A 19315-nucleotide genomic window follows, 5' to 3' on the forward strand; every position below is an offset into this window, starting at 1 on the left:
CACTTTTGACGAATGTGAATATTTAGCTTGGAAGGGATAAGTCTACGATCAGTCCAGCACTCTGTACCACACATTGCCTTTGTTACTCTCACATCTTTTCTGTGTCTTCTCCTTACTATCACATAGTCTATTAGATGTCAGTGCTTGCTGCAAGGGTGCATCCATGAAGTTTTATTGTGTTTAGGTAAATGGAAAACAGTTTTGGTGATGAGAAGGTCATGCCAAGCATAAATCTTCAGCAGTAAATGACCATTGCTGTTGCTATTTTCAACTCCATTCCTCCCTAGGACTCCCTGCCAAGTCTGGTAGTCTGAGCCTACTCTAGAATTAAAGTCCCCTAGAATTATAAGCTTGTCCTCTTTTGGCACATTGATGATAAGTGTCTCTAGATCTTCATAAAATTTTTCTTTGACCTCATCAGGATTTGTCAAGGTGGGAGCATAGGCACTCATGATGGTGGTATAGCGTTTTCCTGTGAGTGGCAATTGCATTATCATGAGCTTGTCATTCACTCCTTTTGGCAGGCGTACCAGCTTGCTGACTAGATTAGTTTTGCTTGTAAAACCCAAGCCAGCTTCACGACACTCCCCTTGGCTGCATCCACTCAAATGTGTATCCAGGTCCAACTTCAGTAAACTGGCCTTCATTTGCCAACCTTGTTTCACTCAGGGCTGCTATTTGGATGAGATACCTGTTAAGTTTTCTTGCAATGAGCAGTTCATCTTTCAGGTCTACTGGGTTTCATGTTGTCTATATGTGTGTCCATATTCCATGCGCCGATGATGAGTGGAATCATCTTTGCAGATGTTTTTGTACATGTCTCATTAAATGTGCAGGTGACAAATATGAGACAGTTAGGTATTACTGGATGATAGGGTCAATATTGCAAAGAGGCCAATAATAGCTGAATGTCCTAGAAAAGTCTTATAAGGAAATTTTAGAGTTGCCTAAAAGTAGAATAGTATGTTATCTCTCACTGGAGGCATTCAGAGCATAATCTATGTGACCGTTTTTCTAGTATGTTACAGTGGAGATTGTTTTTTGGGTATGTGTTGCCTGGGTACTTGTGGAGGTGCTTTCTTTACAGTGATTGTATGACCATAAAGGAAAAAAATAAATTCATAAAAATGGATGTATTGTCCAGACTCAGATATGTAGTCTCCTTTATCAGTTAGCTGATAGATAGCTAAAAATATAGATAAATGAATACATACATCGGTGTATATGTAGACATATATATGTTTACTGTGCAATCTTCCCAAAATATATACTAGTGTATTTTATTATATACATTTATATATTATATATATTTAATTTTGCAAACTTAAATATATATGCATAAGTATATGTGTATGCATGGACACATTTGCCTCACTGAGAGATTTAGAATCAGGAAGACCTGAGTTCAAATCCTGCCCCAAATATTTACTTTACTCTCTAACCTTGGGCAAATTCTTTCAGTCTTATTTTCCTTAACTGTAAAATGCCATTGTGAGAATTAAATTATATAAAGTGCTTTAGGAACCTGGTAGCATCATCACCATCATCATCACCACCATCACCATCGTTATAATCATCACCATCATCATTATGATTGCCATCAATAAATTAGTAATTATTTAAGCCAAGGAATTAAGCAGAAGGAAGAGAGTGGGCTGGCTGACTTTTTGGAAATGTTCTTTTAATTACCCCAATTTATTTTCTGAAACAAAGGCTCCTATATATATATATATATATATATATATACATATATATGTATATATATATGTATATATATATATATATATATATATACATATATATATACATATATATGTATATATATATATATATTAGGATCCTCTGGTGATGTTGCATTACTGAGTCATAGAACCATTTCTGAAGAACTGAGATTGGGAATATTTCAAGGGGAAGTTGTGTATGTTGGGAACCAGAAGACTACAATGCATGAAACACAGGGAATTATGAAAGGAAATCTTCAAACAGAACTCAAGCAACCATGGTTGATGTACTTTTGGGAGGGCTTGAATAAGAATTGAAAGTGGGTTGGAATGAGAGGTATAAACAGGCTAAATTGCATTCTGCATCCTTGGAGGAATTACCTACAACAATGATATAGAAGATACATTAGAGTATGGAACACTTCCTTAAGCAAATGTTTAAGATGTTCTTCAATAAAATGCTGAAATATTCTAACAGACTGATAAAATATTCATAAGAGCATATATTTAGAATCGCAAAGGAGCATGGAGATTTTCTGCGCCAAACCTATCATTTTATAGATGATGAAATTGAAACCCAGAGAAGAATATGACTTACCCAAGGTCACAGATCTAATAAATAGCAAAGACAGCATAAACATCTATATCCTCTGCCTCATCATCCAAGGCTTTTACCTCTCCCCCAAGCCCAACTATTCAATTTTACTATTGAAAATTTGCATTTTCATTGAAAATATATTTGTTACTAAAGTGTGTGAGCATTTTATTGAAACCTTTTCAATAAGTCTACAATTTTCAGCCTCCGAAATTATTTTCCTTTTATGTGATTCACCTCTAAGGGATCATTTGTTTGTTTTTTTAAAGGGGAAAATGACTCACTTAATTCACCTCTTTAATTCTTATGTGAAGTCCTATTTGCTCTGTTCCTGTCCCTGGTGGTTCTGAAATGGATTCTGCAACCTTCATCATTCACAGATATGAGCCTACTCAAAGATTACATGAAAGGAACAGATGGTGTGACTGCATTGGGAAGGTTTTCTCAAGGCACTGATTGGCAGAACCAGCGGTATAGGAAATTTCAAAGTTCACCAAATGTGGCATTCCTAGCCTCAGTTTTGCTGCTTGGGTGGCAGATCCTCATCCTCTGCATTTCTTCCCCCCTCCCCCCACCCCCTAGTTTCCATTTGCTCTCTTCATCCTGTCCATTGTCACACATTCTGTTGAGGGAAGACTGATATGATCTGATGAATAAGCATCAGAGAACACTGAGGATTAAGACTGGAAGGGACCTTATCCTGTCCCACTCCTTTCATAGGTAAGGAAACTGAGGCCCAGAGAGGTGGAACATTCTTTCCAAGATTACACAATTAGACATGAGAGATAAAGCACTCCTAGCACCTTGGGTTCCCATCTCCTGTACCATTTTCCTTTCCACTATAATAGAATCATTTCATTTCTACTGCAAAGGTTTAAACTTTTAGGATCTTCCTGAAGCATTTGTGTTTGAGTAGGTTGCAAAGGCTTACAGTAAAAGAGAGAAAAGCTAATTTGGAATTTTCCAGGATCAGAAAGTTGGCAGGTTTCATACTGCTTTTTATGCAGGCGTGGCCCTGAGATCTCACTGGATAGGCTGTGCATACATTGCCTGATCCAGAGTCAATAAGAAACATGGAAAGAAGGGCTGGACCTGAGGTCAGAGGTGATTCTTGCTATGGCCATTTTCTCCTGTGTGACTTCTGAGTAAGTCACTTCCCTAATGTGGGTCTTACTTTCCGTAACTGAAAATAAGCTGATATAAGTAGATGACTTCCAAGGTCCTTTCTGGTGAAAGTCTACCATTTGGACAAATGGATTAGCGTTTCTGTGATTGTTTCTGACCCACTTAAGTCCCTACGATGACATTTGCAGAGGTATAGTAATCTATCACATTGGCTGATTATATTTTCCTTTTAAAAATGTCTCCTTTTCATTTAACAAGCATTCATTTTTTTCCCTTCCTTCTCCTCCCATGATTGGGACTGGAGAGAAAAATAAAACCCTTGCAGGAAATATGTATGATCAAGCAAAACAAATTTGCATATTAGGCATATCCAAAAACACTTCTCACTCTGAGTTCAGCACCTCTCTGTTAGGAGGTAGAAAGTCCTCTGGAATCAAGGTTGGTCACCGCATTTTTGCAGTGTCAAGCAACTTGAAACTAAGGGGAATACCTACCAGTAGGGGAATGGCAGACTATGGCACGTGAATGTAGTACAATACTATTGTCCTGTTAGAAGTGATGTAACTTGTGAAGTTTTGCATGATCTCATGTAGAGTGAGGGGATCAGAACTAGCACAATTTATACAATGACAACAATATTTTAAAGACAAATAACTTTAAAACACTTACAAATTCTATTTTAAAGCCAGATTCATTATTACTGATAGTAATTAATTAATTATTATTATATTACAATAATATATATTATTATATTTATTAGTATTTTAGAATCAGAGGACTTGTACATTCAAATCATGAATGAGTCAATTACAAGTTGGATGACTTTGGATTGCTCACCCTATTTTTTGAACCTCTTAGTCTTCCTCCCTTACTAAATAAGGGGTTTGGAGTAAATGACTTTTAAGGTCCTTTTGTTACAGTGTCTTCAAAGAGATGGTATTAACATCCTTTCATAACAAAACACTGATGGGTTAGAGATGTAGCTTGTTACCCTGAACATCCCTAATAGGCTTGGGAAAGGCTTTAGGAGTGGAGAGCTCCAGGACTGCTGATTTAAAGGTAAATAAGAGGATAACCTAAGGTGGGCTAATGGAAGGGGACAGGGCAAGGAGCAAATGGAAAATGGAAGAGAAGTAGACTGAGGTCTAGCAAGAGAGAAAGAAAGGGATTTGTACTGACCTGAGTTTCGGAAATTACCTTACAGATCAAAGAAACCTGGGAAAAATCTGAACCCAGCATTTCTGACTATCAGATACTTCCATTTGAAGTGTATTGTGTTACATTTTAGAATTTCATTTATTTCTGCTATAAAACAGAGTCTGCTTCCAAAGGGAAAGTGTTTATTTTTGCCTTCTGAATAATTTCCTGCAGAGGGAAACGACTCTGTTTATTGGGGGATGGAGAGATTGAGGAAAGGGGGAAAGTTCAAGATGGGCTTTATTATAAGGCACATTTTGAAAAGCTTGTAAATACATCATAAAGCCCTCTTGTTTCCTGGGTCCTCCGATTCTGGATACCAAAGCTCTAATTATTAACATAAAGCCTTAAGGCCCAGTCTCCACCTGGATGGGCTATCTTGTTTTTATCTATGATCTTTCTCCTTCTTTATTAGGTTAAAAAAGCCTTTGGCTACTTTCTAATGAGATGAAACTAGGTTTTTGTAGTCTAGGTCACCCTCAATTGCCTCAAGGTAGAAAGAAGAAAGTTCAATGGGAGGTAAAAGGGGAAAAAAATAAACAAGCCTGCTCTCGGTGACAGAGCTAGGTTATTTGTTATACCACCACCTATAGCTGGCCTGATCATTATAATTTTTGGGGGTGGGTGGCAGTAAGAGAGGGGAGAAAACATAAGAGCAGAATCCCAACCCTATATTAGTTCTCCTTTGGGGAATGCGTCTTAACTTGATGTCCTGCCTCTCTCCTGTGATCTCTGAACATTAACAAATCTTCTGCCAAGCAGCCTGGCTGATGGATATCCCATGCTCCGACATTGTCAGTTGCCTGCAGTTGGCCAGAGGTGTTCCCATCAGCGTTGGCTTTGAGCCACCAGCCTATATTTTACTGCCAACTGGTGGGATTATGCTGATGAGAACCATGTGACTGGCCCCCTGGAAGGGGGATTGGGAGGAAGCTGAAGAGTCCTGTCCCCGCTCCAGCTTCCAGTCTATCCCCGTTCTCTACAGCAGTAGCCACTGCCTTGGGGACAGCTTGACTTGAAAAAGCATTGCTCATACTCTGTTCTGGTGGGTGCACCCTATGAAACTAACAGTTGGAAAGTTCCTTGGGGTTAACAAGAAATATTCCTTCCACACAGAATCTTTTCCCTGTTTGCTTCCCCAGGGCAATGACTAAGATACACCTTTCACAGACTCCAGACATTCCTGGAGTAAGTCATATAGATAGACCCAAATGGGAAAATGACTAAAGAAGCGTGACTGACACTTCTGTTCCCCTTTAATGTTTCAAAGCTCTTTTTGAACCTCAGAATAAGCCTGGGAAGCACATATTGCAGGTATTCCTCATTTTGGGGACCAGACTTACTCTGGAAAAAACACTGGGCTTGAAATGAGAGGGTCAGGTTCCAAATTCTAGCTCTCCCCTATACTATGTAGGTGACCTTGGACAAGTGACCTCACCTGTCATGACTTGGTTTCCTGTAACTCTAAGTATATAATCTCCCTGAGGATGCTCTCTCTGCTGCTTCAGAACATTACCTGCTCTAACACTTACAGTCTTAATCAACGATGACAGCAAAGAGGTCGGTGTTGAATGAGGATCCAGGTAAACAAATCTTTGTGTCCCCATTTGGGGTTTTCTTCTTTATTAATATCAAATTAATCAATGATTTATTTTTAAAAATAAAACCAACCAGCTCCTGGTTTTATTTATTATTTCAATGGTTTTCTTACTCTGTTTCATTAATTTCTCCTTTGAGTTTCAGACTTTCCAAGTTGGTGCTTAATTGGAGATTTTAATTTATTCTTTTTCTCACTCTTCTTGTAGCATACCCAATTCATTGATGAGCTCTTTTTCCATTTATATATTTAGTATTGATATTACTTTATTGTCTTTGATACCTTTTAGCAAAATGTAGTTTCCTTGCTTATCACTTTTAATTAGATCTGTTTTTGCTTTTTGCTTTGTCTGTGTTCAAGGTTGCAACCTGTTTTTTTTTTTTTTACTTTAGCTGAAGCAGAATAGATTCTGCTCCAGCCCCTTATCTTTATTGTGTGTGTCCGCGTGTGCACGCTTCAAGTGTGTTTCTTGTAAACAACATCTTGTAGGATTCTGTTTTTTAATTCACTCTGCTATTGGCTTCCCTTTTAGGGGTGAGCTAATTCCATTCACATTCACAGTTATCATTATTAACTCTGTATTTCCTTTCATCTTATTTTCCCCCATTTATCCTTCTATCTCTCCCCCTTTCCACCTTGTCACTCTTCAAAAGTTTGCTTTGCTTCTTACCACTGCCCTTGCCAATCTGTCTTCTCTTCTACCATTGCTCCCCTTCTCTTACTCCCGTTCCTTACTACTTCCCTGTGGGTCAAGATAGATTTCTACATCTGAGTGTGTCTGCTGTTCCCTCTTTGAGTCAATTCAAATGAGAGTAAAACCCATGTGTTTCTTGCTAAACCTCCCATCTTCTCCACTGTAAAAGATCTTCCATTTGTGCCTCTTTTTTGATGAGATAATTTGCCCCATTTTACTTCTCCATTTCTCCTCCTCCCAATCCATCCCTCTTTTTCACTCCTTAATTTTATTTTATTTTTGAAATCATCCCAACTTAGTCAACTCATGCCTTTGCCTTCTGTCTATGTATTCTCCTTCTAAATGCCCTAAGAATGACAAAGCTCTTAGGAGTTACACATACCATCCTCCCATACAGAACAATTTAACCTCATTGAATAATTTATGATTGCTCTTTCATGTTAACCTTTTTTGCTTCTCTTGAGTCTTGTAATTGAAAGTGAAATTTTCTGTTCATCTCTGGTCTTTTCCTCAGAAAGTGCTTGAAAGTCCTCTGTTTCATTCAATGTCAATGTTTTCACCTGATGGATTTTACTCAGTTTTGCTGGGTAGCTTATTCTTGATTGTAATCCTAGTTCCTTTGCCCTCTGGAATATCATATTCCAAGTCCTCTGATCATTTACTGTAGAAGCTGCTAAATCTTGTGCTATCTTGACTGTGACTTCATGATATTTGAATTATTTCTTTATAGCTGTTTGCAATATTTTCTCGGGGCTCTGAAATCCAGTTGTCATATTCCTGAGAGCGTTGATGTTGGTATCTCTTCCAAGAGGTTATTGGTGGGTTCTTTTATTTTCTATTTAACCCTCTGATTCTAGGACATCAGAACAATTTTCTTTGACAATTTTTTGAAAGATGATGACTGGCTTATTTTTTTTTTTTGATCATGCCTTTCAGTTAGTCTAATAATTCTTAAATTGTATTTTCTCCATCTGTTTTTGAATTTAGTTGCTTTTCAACAAGATATTTCATATTTTCTTCTATTTTTCCATTCTTTTGACTTTATTTTATTATTTCTTGATATTTTATGGAATTTTAACTTCCACTTGCCCAAATCTAATATTTACAGATTAAAAAAATTTTTTTTAGTTTCCAACATTCACTTCCATAAAATTTTGAATTCTAAATTTTCTCCCCATCTCTCCCCTCCTCCCACCCCAAAATGCCAAGCATTCTGATTGCCCCTTCCACCAATGTGCCCTCCCTTCTAATACCCTTCCCTTACCTTGTCCCCATCTATTCTTTTGTCCTGTAGGGCAAGATAAGTTTCTATACCCCATTATCTGTATTTATTATTTCCCAGTTGTATGCAAAAACAATTCTCAGCATTTGTTCCTTAAACTTTGAGTTCCAACTTCTCTTCCTTCCTCCCTCCCCACCCATTCCCAGTGAGAAGGCAAGCAATTCAATATAGGCTACATATGTAGTTTTGCAAAAGAATTCCATAATAGTCATGTTGAGGAAATCTATATTTCCCTCCTTCTTATCCTGTCCCCCATTTCTTCTCTCTCTTTTGCCCTTGTCCCTCCCCAATTTACCCTCCCTTCCATCATCCCCCCCCACTCTGCTGCTGCCCTGCTGCCACTGTCTGGGGCTGAGGGTAGGGGGGGACCCTGCTCCCTTGTTGCCCAGCTGAAAAAGCCCTCTCACTGACCTTTGGCACCTGTGGGTTGAGGGATCTGTGAACCTGTCCGGGATTCTGCCACCAGGCCTGCTCCACAACTGTTCCTCCCAGTGCTGCCTGCAGCCAAGGCTGGACTGCGTTCCCCTCTTCATCCTGTTCAACAGACCTTTCCCACTGGCCTTCCAGGTCACCCTGGGCTGGAAATCTTCTTCACTCCATTGTTCTGTGACTTCTGCTGCTCTAGAATTTGTTGAGTCATTTTTTAAAACTAATTTTATTTATTTTCAGTGTTCTACAATCACTGACATATAACTTAGATTTTCCCTCCCTTCTCCCCCCTAAGATGGCATACAATTTTATATACGTCCTACACACACATTCCTATTAAATATATTTTCACTATCATCATTCTGTGTAGAAGAATTAAAATGAATGGGAGAAATCATATAACAAACCAAAACGTAATACAAAAGAAAATGATCTATTATCTTCTGTTCTTTCTCTGGATGTGGAAGGCATTTTGCCTTAAAAGACCATTGGGAATTTTTTTAAGTCCTTGCATTGTAATGAAGTTCCAAGTTTACCAGAAAAAATCCTTGCACACTGTGGTTGTTGCTGTGCACAAAGTTCTCCCGGTTCTGCTCCTTTTGCTCAGCATCAGATCATATAAGTCTTTCCAGGCCTCTCTGAAGTCTTCCTGTTCATCATTTCTTATAGCACAATAGTATTCCATTACGTTCATATACCACAACTTGTTCAGTCATTCCCCAGTTGATGGGCATCCCCTTGATTTCCATTTGTTGGCCACCACAAAGAGAGCTGCTATAAATATTTTTGTATTTGTGGAACCCTTTCTCATTTTTATGATCTCTTGGGGGAGAGTCATTCTTTACAGGTATTTTATGGGCTATGGGGGAAGAACTAAAATATGTGCATCTTTCTACTCTGCCATCTTGGCTCTGCCTCCCATAACTTTTTTTTGCATCAGTCTCATTTCTTCTCCCATTTTTTCTTCTATATCTCCTAATAGATTTTTAAACTCTCCTTGGAGCTCTTCCTCTTTGAGGAATTCTTTTTGGGCCTGTAACTAATTCACATTTTTATTTGAAGATTTACATGTAACTGTTTTGACTTTGTTGTCTTTTTATGAGTTTGTGTCTTCATCATCCCTCTCACAAAGTAACTTTCTATGGTCAGATTCTTTTCCTTTTGCTTGTTTGCATATTTTCCCAGTCTATTTCTGGATTTATACTTTTATTTTAACATTGGGCTCTGCTCCTGGAGTGGAGGTGGCACCATCCCATACTTTAGGTTTTTGGGCTGCTGTTTTTAGAGCTAGTTCTGGAGGGCCTGTAAGTTTTCAGTTCTTCTAAGGTGGTATGATCTAAGGAGAGGTGTGGTCACTGGTCATCTTGCCTATGCTCTGATCTGTGAAAATCAGAAGCACTCTTCTTCACTCTTGAACTGAGACCATGGCTTTTATTCTCCTATATTTGAAAGTCTTTTTGCTTCTTATGACCCTGGAATTATGACTTGGGCTCATGCTAGTGGTCCTCTCTGCCTTGGACCAGAGGCTGGGGTTTCTGTTTCCCTGTTAGTAACCATAATTACTCTTCTCTGCCCTAGAACTATAGCCAGGGTCTCTGTTCCCTTGCTGCCACAAGTACTAGTGTGCTATTTTTCCTCCTCAACCTGGGATTGTGACCCAGAATTGTATATGGGCAATGCAACAAGGTCCTGTTCCCAGTGCCAGCAAAGTGTCCCCTGTAGTCTCCTTCTGACCAGTTGTCTGACCCCATTACCATCTGTCAGCTGAGATTTTCCAAGCTGTGCTGCCAATGCAGCTGCCCCCAAGGTCTGCTTCTGACTTGCCAGGGCATGGCCTGTGCTCTGGGCCTGACGAATACCACAGTGAGACTGACCTTTCCTGCCTATCTCCTACACTGTCTTGGGCTGGAAAATTGTCTCACTCCAAATTTTTGTTGCTTCTGCCACTCAGATTTTGACATGAAGTCTTATTCTAAAGTTGTTTGGAGCAGAATTTGGGAAAACTCACATAAATCCCTGCCTTTACTAAACCATCTTGGCTCCATCCTCACTTAACAACGTTCTAATGAATTTCATATAATATATATCTTTCTCCATTTCTTTCTACTACAGACTATAACTATCATGAAGGCAGTGACTGTGTCTGATCTCAACTTCATCACATCTCTTTTATTAGCTAGCACAGTGCTTAGATTTATGGAATCAAAGACTTGAAGAGTGGTACCAAACCCCTACCTAGTCCAACCCATATGTGAAAAATACAATGTAACATCAGCCTTACCTATGTGAGAAATGGTCATCCTGCCTTTACTTGATGACCTCCAATGTAAAGTAACCCACTGCACCTCAAACCAGCCCCTTCTGCTTCTGGATAGCTCTTGTTGTTAGAAGGTTTGTCCTGACATCAAAGCAGAATTTACCAGAGGTCAAGGAAGCTGTCAAAAATTGGCCTCCAACAAATTAAACTGGCTTAAGATAATTATGACTCCAAGGCTCCCTCTATTTCTTTTTATTTTTTTTTTGAAAGGAAGACACTGAAGGAAGAATACAGATTCTGCTCCTTGGTGTCTCCTGTTGTTTAGCATTGTAGATGAGAGAATACCACGAAACCAACCTCTAGTACCAGTTTTCTTTGTCTATTTATGAATAACCCAAGTATAAATAATAAAATTTGAAATCTGTTTCTGTTTTTAAGTTATATAGAAATAGTTTAAAACCAGCTTTCCAAAAATTTCTGTCTTGCCTAATAGCCCTCAAAATAAAGGGTTACATAAAATGTCCCTAAATTGATTTTGGCTTTACATATAAACTATTTTGGTTAATTCTGTTTTTGCCAGAAGTATCTAAATGTATCTAAATGTCTTCTAGGTAGTATTATTTTTTCAGATGAAGCAAAGCATTTTCTACAGGAAGGGCACTTTATTAAATCAACCCCATGCTGCTCTCAGTGTTGCAGAATATTTTATCTAAATGCCTTTTGCACTTAGAATTTCTTGATTGTTTGTCCTTGAAGTAGTTCTAGACATAGCAAACATTTAAATAACATGGAAATTTAGTTAAGCTTATGTGTGAGAAAACATAGCCAATGTCTCTGACCTTCACAGGCTACAAAAACATATATAGCTCAATTCTTCCTCCTCTGGTGGGTGGGGATCAAGTTGTCATAATGTGTGGTATATGGAGAATCATAGCATATCAGAATTAGATGGAACAATCCAGCTCAACCTGAAATAGAAATCTCTTTTGTAATATCTCTGACAAATGGGCACTCAGCATCTTTTGGGATAGCTACAGTGATTAGGGATGCACTATTTCGTAAGATAGTCACTTGTATGCACTCTACTGCACAGGTCTGAAAATGTTTATGAAAATCCATGGGCATATCTCATCTTCTTTGGATTAAAATACTATTTAAATGTTAGTTACTTTGACTAGTTTGTGATATTTGGGTTTTTTTTAACTAGTCACTTCCACCAAACCATATCAAAATGTCCAGTTGAAAAGTAAAAAAATAATTTTTCACTAAAAAATAATTATTTGTAAAATAGCTTTGACCAATGGTGATTTGACTCAATTCAATTCAATCATTCTTCAAATGGAATTTAGTCAAACAGATTAATGTTGGTAGGCACAATTAAAATTGAACAAGACTGATTGATAGGTGATTTTTTGTTTGTTTTTCTTTTGTTTCTATGGCCCCAAAGCCAAATTTTTTGTTATGGACCCCTCTGAATTAGTGTAGGCTGGTTCTCACATGACAGATATGACCAAGTTCGTTCTCAAAGACTTTCCAACTTGGTAAGAGCGTCCACAGCTGGTACTCTGATGTTGTAGAACCCAAGGTCACCTCCTTACCATAAGGAGGTAAAGGAGGAGAAATTTTGTTGAGTACTCACAACGTAAGTGCTAATAAGTATTTGGTAAATGAATGAACGAATGTATGAATGACTGGATGTATGAATGAAGGAACGAATGAATGATATTGTGTGCTCTTTGTCCAAAGATATTCTTAGGAGGCATGTGATTTGAACTTTTTTTAACAGGAGTGACAATAGATTTTATACTGAGCATGGTGTGATAGAAAGAACACTAGACTTTGGGTCAGAAAACTTAGATCTGACTGTGTGACTTTAGGCAAGTCACTTAACTTCTCTGGGTCAAGTTTTCTTACCTGTGAAATGAAAGGTTGAACTAGATGGTCTCTATGAATTTTTTTTTTCTGCTTTGTCATTCCATCATGACCTACTTGTGATCTATGGATTCACAGTTACAAGTTGAGAGGTGAGAGGAAAGGGCATAGTATATTGCCATGGATATGATAAAATGCACAAGTTTATAGGAGTAGAATCCCCAAACTTAGTCTGTCACACATCATGTTTTAAGTGAATATTTAGTTCTTTTCTAGTACTTGAAGTTGTTCCCTTTGACTTCAAGTAAGAATCATGGTATTTCACCAATAAGATGAATGGAGAGGGGATCATAAAAATAAGGTCATGAACCTCCAACATCTAGAAGAATGAAACTCATGGTCATGCAGTTAATTCTGTAGAAATACAATAATGGTGCCCCTCCTCCCACTTTTCCCCATGCCTTCAGGAAGCAAAGATCTAGAATTCTAAAACAGCTTCCAAAAGGACCCATGTTCTGTACCTAGTTCCTTCTGTGAGAAGAGAGTCTTGGTAAAGAGCGTGTAATGTAGTCATCTCCAATTAAAATCACATTTTTAAAGCACATTTCAAAACTCAGACTGTTTCGAAATTTTTCTTTGTTTCATATTTTAAATCACAGTAGAATTAAATCACCATAATTAGAAAAAGAATAGATGGGCACTTTTGCTAGGCTTGTCCACCAACAAAGACTGAAATGATTTAATATTTTTTAAAACACCAAAGAAAGCCATTATGAATGTTGTTGCTGAAGTTTTTCAACCTATCCCTTTGGTAAGATGGTCACTTTATTCTAGAGATTCTATTATTGTTACAACACCTTCGGAGCTCCCTTTTGGGAATGACCTTGGAAGCAGTGTCTTATAACACATATCTTCTTAGTCTTAGTAAGAAGGGCAAGGAGACTTTTCTCTTATGGATAGAGGGAAGGAGAAGATGGGGATTATATAGAGATTTAAGGAGTGGAGGCAGTGAGGTGATGGAGTTCGTGTTAGAGAGTCAATTTGCCATTCTCCATGTCGTTTCTTAGCATTAGGAGGACCCCTTTCCCTGAGAAGACCCACATTCAAAGGCAACCTTTTCTAAGAAACCTTCCTTTATCTGACTGTCAACTTCCCCTTTGACCTTCAGATAACAATTTATTTTCTCATTCTCTAACATGCTTAACATTAATTATGATTTTAGTATACAAATGCATACACACATGTCTATATATGAATATAAATGGTGTGTATACATATGCATATAAATATACACACAAACACATGCATATGATATCCCATAGCTATTAGGACTGTACCAGTGATTCATTGGTATTGGCTTAAAACGCTTCCTGGCAGAAAGACTCCTTCAGTCAACCCAAGTCATTATCTTCTCTGTAAATTATAGTATTAGAGAGTTGCTAAGAGCCCACTGGGTACGTGTCAGGAGAGGGTCTTGAATTTGGGTCTTGCTAGTTTGGGGTCCAACTTTCAACTCAATGCTGCTGTTTCTGCCGACCAGTTTCCTTCTTCTTCTAGTCTCTCACCAGGACCTCTCTCTACCCCTAATGAGACAGAACCATTCCAAAAAAGAAATATCTGAATATATGAAAAAAATCCCTCACTTGAAGGAACTTATATTATTCTAGAAATATTGTTTATATTTGATAGAGTTTGCAGTCTAATACAAGGGTGAAGGTTAAGAGTATAAATAATGAAATTATAAATTTCCTTCATATGTTTAGCATGATACTCTGAACATAGTGGACACCTAATAATTTTTTAATCATTTTTCTGACCTGAAACTATTTTAATCTCCTTGATTAGAATGATTTTTGGCAATTTCTGAAGGCCATATTCCAGCTTAAGTTGATGAAGATCTGCTACTGTTTAATTTAATTAAAAAATATTTGTTAAGCCTCTGCTGCTTAGAAGGCACAAAATTCAATGCTAAGTGTACTTTCCTTTGGTACTTCAACCCTCTGTTTTTGTTGATTTAGGTAATCATTCCTCCATGCAGACTGTAATCCATCTTCAGTTCAGAGATAGTCCTTTATAGTTACTGTGGTTAGAAAATTCATAATCCTGTAGCCAGCCTAATAACAAGCTTTCAGACTAAGACTGGCCCTTAGACTACATGTAAACAATTGGTTCTTTAGCATGTGTGCACTGCCTTGGTAAAAGTCTCCCAGTCTGACTTCATCTTTTCTCTGGTCAGACTTAGAGAACATATTATACAATGAGACATCAAAGTCGCACTGGTAGTGATAGTGGTGGGGTATTTAATGCTTGGATTAAAAAATAAAGAAGATAGAATGGTATCTCCCTTCAGTGTATTTATGACCTACTAGATACAACCTCTATATGTTTATTATACATATATATGTGTATTAGATAGAGCTATATAGAGATATGAAATGTGTACTTGTTTTATGTATATACACATGTAAAATGCATATACCTACATATATGTGTGTATATAGAGAGATATATTAATGTATACATATATAATTGATGCAGGCAGATATAAGGATAAGAGCGCTGGATCTGGAGGCAGGAAAACATGAATTCAAATTCAGCTTTAGAAATTTTGTCCTGGTGACCCTGTCCTTAGTTCCTTGTCTCTAAAGTGAGGATAGTAATACCACCTACTTCCCAGGGTTATCAAGAGGACAAAATTAGATAACATATGTAAAGTGCTTAGCACATTGCCTAAAGCATAGTAGGCTCTTAATAAATGCTTTTTTTTTCCTTTAAATGTAAAATGAGGTTAGGACAGATATCTTTCAAGATCCCTTCCTGCTCTATAGTTAGACCTGAGCTTTAGGAATATTATTTCAGTAACTGCAAAAGATTTATTAGAGAAGGCGGGGGGGGGGTAGGGATAGAAACTGTAACCAGAAAAGAAAATATTAGAAGGGTATTATAATCATCAAGAAAGAGGCAATTAAGGTCTGCATTATGGTGAAAGCCAAATGAATAGAGAACAAAGTCCCTTTCAGGTTCAGCCCTCTCTGGTTCTATTAGAGACCCTGGACATTATTTGCAAAATGAGTAGATAATTCCTTGTGAAGTGGGAAACAGAAAGAGCTGTATGGAAGACTACAGGATCAGTATTGTATAAAGCAGGCTGGATTTATACATGTAGGGCTATATGACTTCAAAGGAACATAGAATTAGAACTGGAAGAAATCTTAGAGGGCATCTATTCTAACTCCTCGCATTTACAGATGAGGAGACTGGAGATCAGAGAGGTTGACTTGCCCAAGGTCACGCAGCTAGTCAAACAGAAAAAACTACATTTGAATCAGGGTGTTCTCTCCTACACTATACACTCATGCCCAAATATGTAGTTTTGTTTTGTTTTGTTTTATTTTCCAGCATTATGTATCAAAATGGCTGCATTTGCTGGTAATAGCACTAATTTGCATGCTTATGCTTTGGGATGCATGTTAAGAAAACCAATCAGTCACAATGCTTTATTCTCCACTTTGTTTCAGTCACAGGGTTTTGTTCTCCTCTTTGTTCTAAGGAGGATCCCGTCAGAATCACTTGGGTCTTTTTCTCATGAATTGTCATAATAATCAGATTCCTCTTGGCTAGACCTGTCTTAGTAATCACCAATAATATTCGTGTCTCTTCTGAAGAAAAGTGATTTTTGGTCTCCAAATGCAGAGTGGGTCATTTTATTAGTAAGCATTTGTCATCCTGCAGGTTGGGGGAATGAGGGGGAATGGTTAATCCATAACCCCAGTTAAGAGAGTTTCAAAGCAGAAACTACAAGTTTCCAAAGAATCTTGGCTTTGACACTTGATGTGTGTCTGTCCCTTGATAAACCACTTAACCTCTTTGAAACTCAATTTGCTTATCTTTCCAATGTGGTTCGGTGGGGAGTATTAGGCTATATAACCTTAGTCTAGATGTCTCATCTGGTTCTAAGCATATAATCCCATGAAACTATGGATTCAAATGAAATATACAAAATAGCAAAACTTTGTGGAACGTGGTTTAATCTTTTTTTTTTTCTTTAATGAAGATTCAGAAGTTACTCATGAACTTATGGTGATCCAAGGGGCACATGATCAGGACCGTCAAGTATACTCTAAACGTTGATACTTAGAGATGTAAGTTAATAGAGACTTTTGATTGAGCAAATACTGGTAGAAAAGAAGAAAAAAGCCTCAGTTTTTAGTAAAATAGATCATAGCAAGTGAATCAGTGACATTTACATTACTTGACAGCTGCTAGGATTTCAAATTGCCATCTTAGACCATACATACTTCTTGTTTATTATTCATGAATCTCTAGTTCAGAATTTCTGTAGAAAAAGGAAGAATCAAGGACTAGGGGATTTGTATAAACCATTAGAAGGAAAAAAATGCACAAAATACAGTCTGCAAAAATTTGATTGAAGCAGACTTACTGGTGGAGCCAGGATTTTTGTTTATTGTAAAAGTTCACATTTCTGCTATCTTAATGTCTTCTCAACCAAATTTAGAATAAGGAGAATTAACTGACCTTGTGTGATTGAATATCTATTTTTGTTATTCCCAGAAGAAGAAAACAATTATACTTGTCAGTTTTTGTTACTGTCTTGAAAAGATCTGGGGCAGTATGTTTCTGTCTTTCCCTTTCTGTCTCCCCCATCATGTAAAAATTCAATCGACAAGGAGACATTCCAAGCACACGACAAAGGCACCTATCACTTAGAATGAGGACATCACTCCCCAGTAGGTCATCCAATATTAAAAATGAATGAGCATGTTGGTGTCACTTGGTAATGAACTATCTAAGTTGAAGGATATTGATGAAGGTATAGAATGACAAGATATAATACAATGCATTACTTATGTTTCAAAAGGCACTTAATTAGATGCAGGAATGGCTATTGCTAGCATTTTAAATGTCCTTTGGATACATATCAATGAAAGGATTAATGGGCTATATATTTCAGCTGAAACTCCTTAAATTTGTTAGGATAGTACCCATTCTGGGTTATTCCTTCAACTTGTACTTAAAGACTGGGTCCCAAGACTGTGGCTGCTTTCTGAGTTGCTAGATTGTAAAATGTGGTACCATCCTTTAAAGCTACAGCTCAGGAACCCCACAAATGCTCTTCCCCACAGTAATCATGCACAATTTGTTCTTAGCAAAGATATTTACTCAATACCATGGCAAGAAGATTATACTCTTTCTCCATGTACATTGGGTCCACCCTCACACTAACACACACAATATCTATGGGGAGAATGGACAAAAATGTAGTTCACTGGTAATGAGGCACAGATGTAAGGGAGCATACATGTCTAAGGCAACTCACAAATCCAGAAGTATAGAGCTTCCTGTCCTCTCTCTTTTCATGGAATGCCCATGAAGTTTAGTAGTAGGTATCTGTGCTAGTTAGGTAGTCCAGCTGGGTATGCTCTTTAGAGTTCATGATGTCTTTGTTGGATGTCACTCATTGGGCAGATGCTGTATTTGTAACCTCATTTGGGATTTTCTTGGTGGAGATACTGGGGAGGTTTGCCATTTCGCTCTCCAGATCATTTTACAGATGAGGAACCCGAGACAAACAGAGTTAAGTGATTTCCCAGGCTCACATAGCTAGTAAATGTATAAGGCTGGATTTGAATTCAGGAAGATGAGTCTTCCTGATTCCAGGTTGGGTGCTCTATCCACTGTACTACCTAGCCAGGGTACTGAGATGCTATTTCAGGAAAAGCAGAGAGATTCCCTTAGCCTAGGACTGGTGGAAACCTCTCCAGTCCTGTTCCATCAGGGCTTCAGCCCTGAGGATTACTATCTACTAGGCAGTAAGCAGGAGAGCTGATGCTTGGTTCTTCCTTTCAACAGCTGTTTCTTTCACATGGATAGATCTATTTATCCTAATCCATGGGAACTGTTCAGTCCATTTTCCAAACCTTCATCTCTGCAGGCTAGGCATAATCAAGCAATGACCATTTACCCAGCATTCATTAAAAAGCTCTGAATTTCAGAGTTCATGGGTTTAAAAGCGAACCAAGACAAACAAACAAAAAATTTGAAGGGCCTTCCAATGGTCTACTCAAATAAATGGCTGGGGAAAATTATAAGGGAAATCTGTGGAGGGGTAGGGCTGGAGTACTCATTGTCTCTGCTGGCCTTTCATTTCCAGATGAGTTACTGAAAGCCTCATTTCCTTTATAAGATGGATGAGGAGCTCATTTCTGAAAGGGGCCTATCTTCTACAAAGCACAAATACAATTTTAGTGGGATATACTAACAATAAATAGCATAGTAAAGGTAATAATAGCTAGCATCATATGGTGCTTTAAAGTTTGCAAAGTTCTTTACAAATATCTTATTTTCTTTTCATAACAATCAAGGGAGAGAGTTGCTATTTTATTCCCTCTCTTTCCTTTTTTTACAGAGGAGGAAACTGAGGGAGAAAAAGGTTAAATGGCTTGCTCAAGGTCACACAACTAGTAGCTGTCTGAGACTGGATTTGAACTCAGGTCTTCCTGACTCCTATTCTGGTGCTCTATCTGC

This window comes from Notamacropus eugenii, chromosome 6 (assembly GCF_028372415.1).
Source record: "Notamacropus eugenii isolate mMacEug1 chromosome 6, mMacEug1.pri_v2, whole genome shotgun sequence".
Taxonomy (NCBI): domain Eukaryota; kingdom Metazoa; phylum Chordata; class Mammalia; order Diprotodontia; family Macropodidae; genus Notamacropus; species Notamacropus eugenii.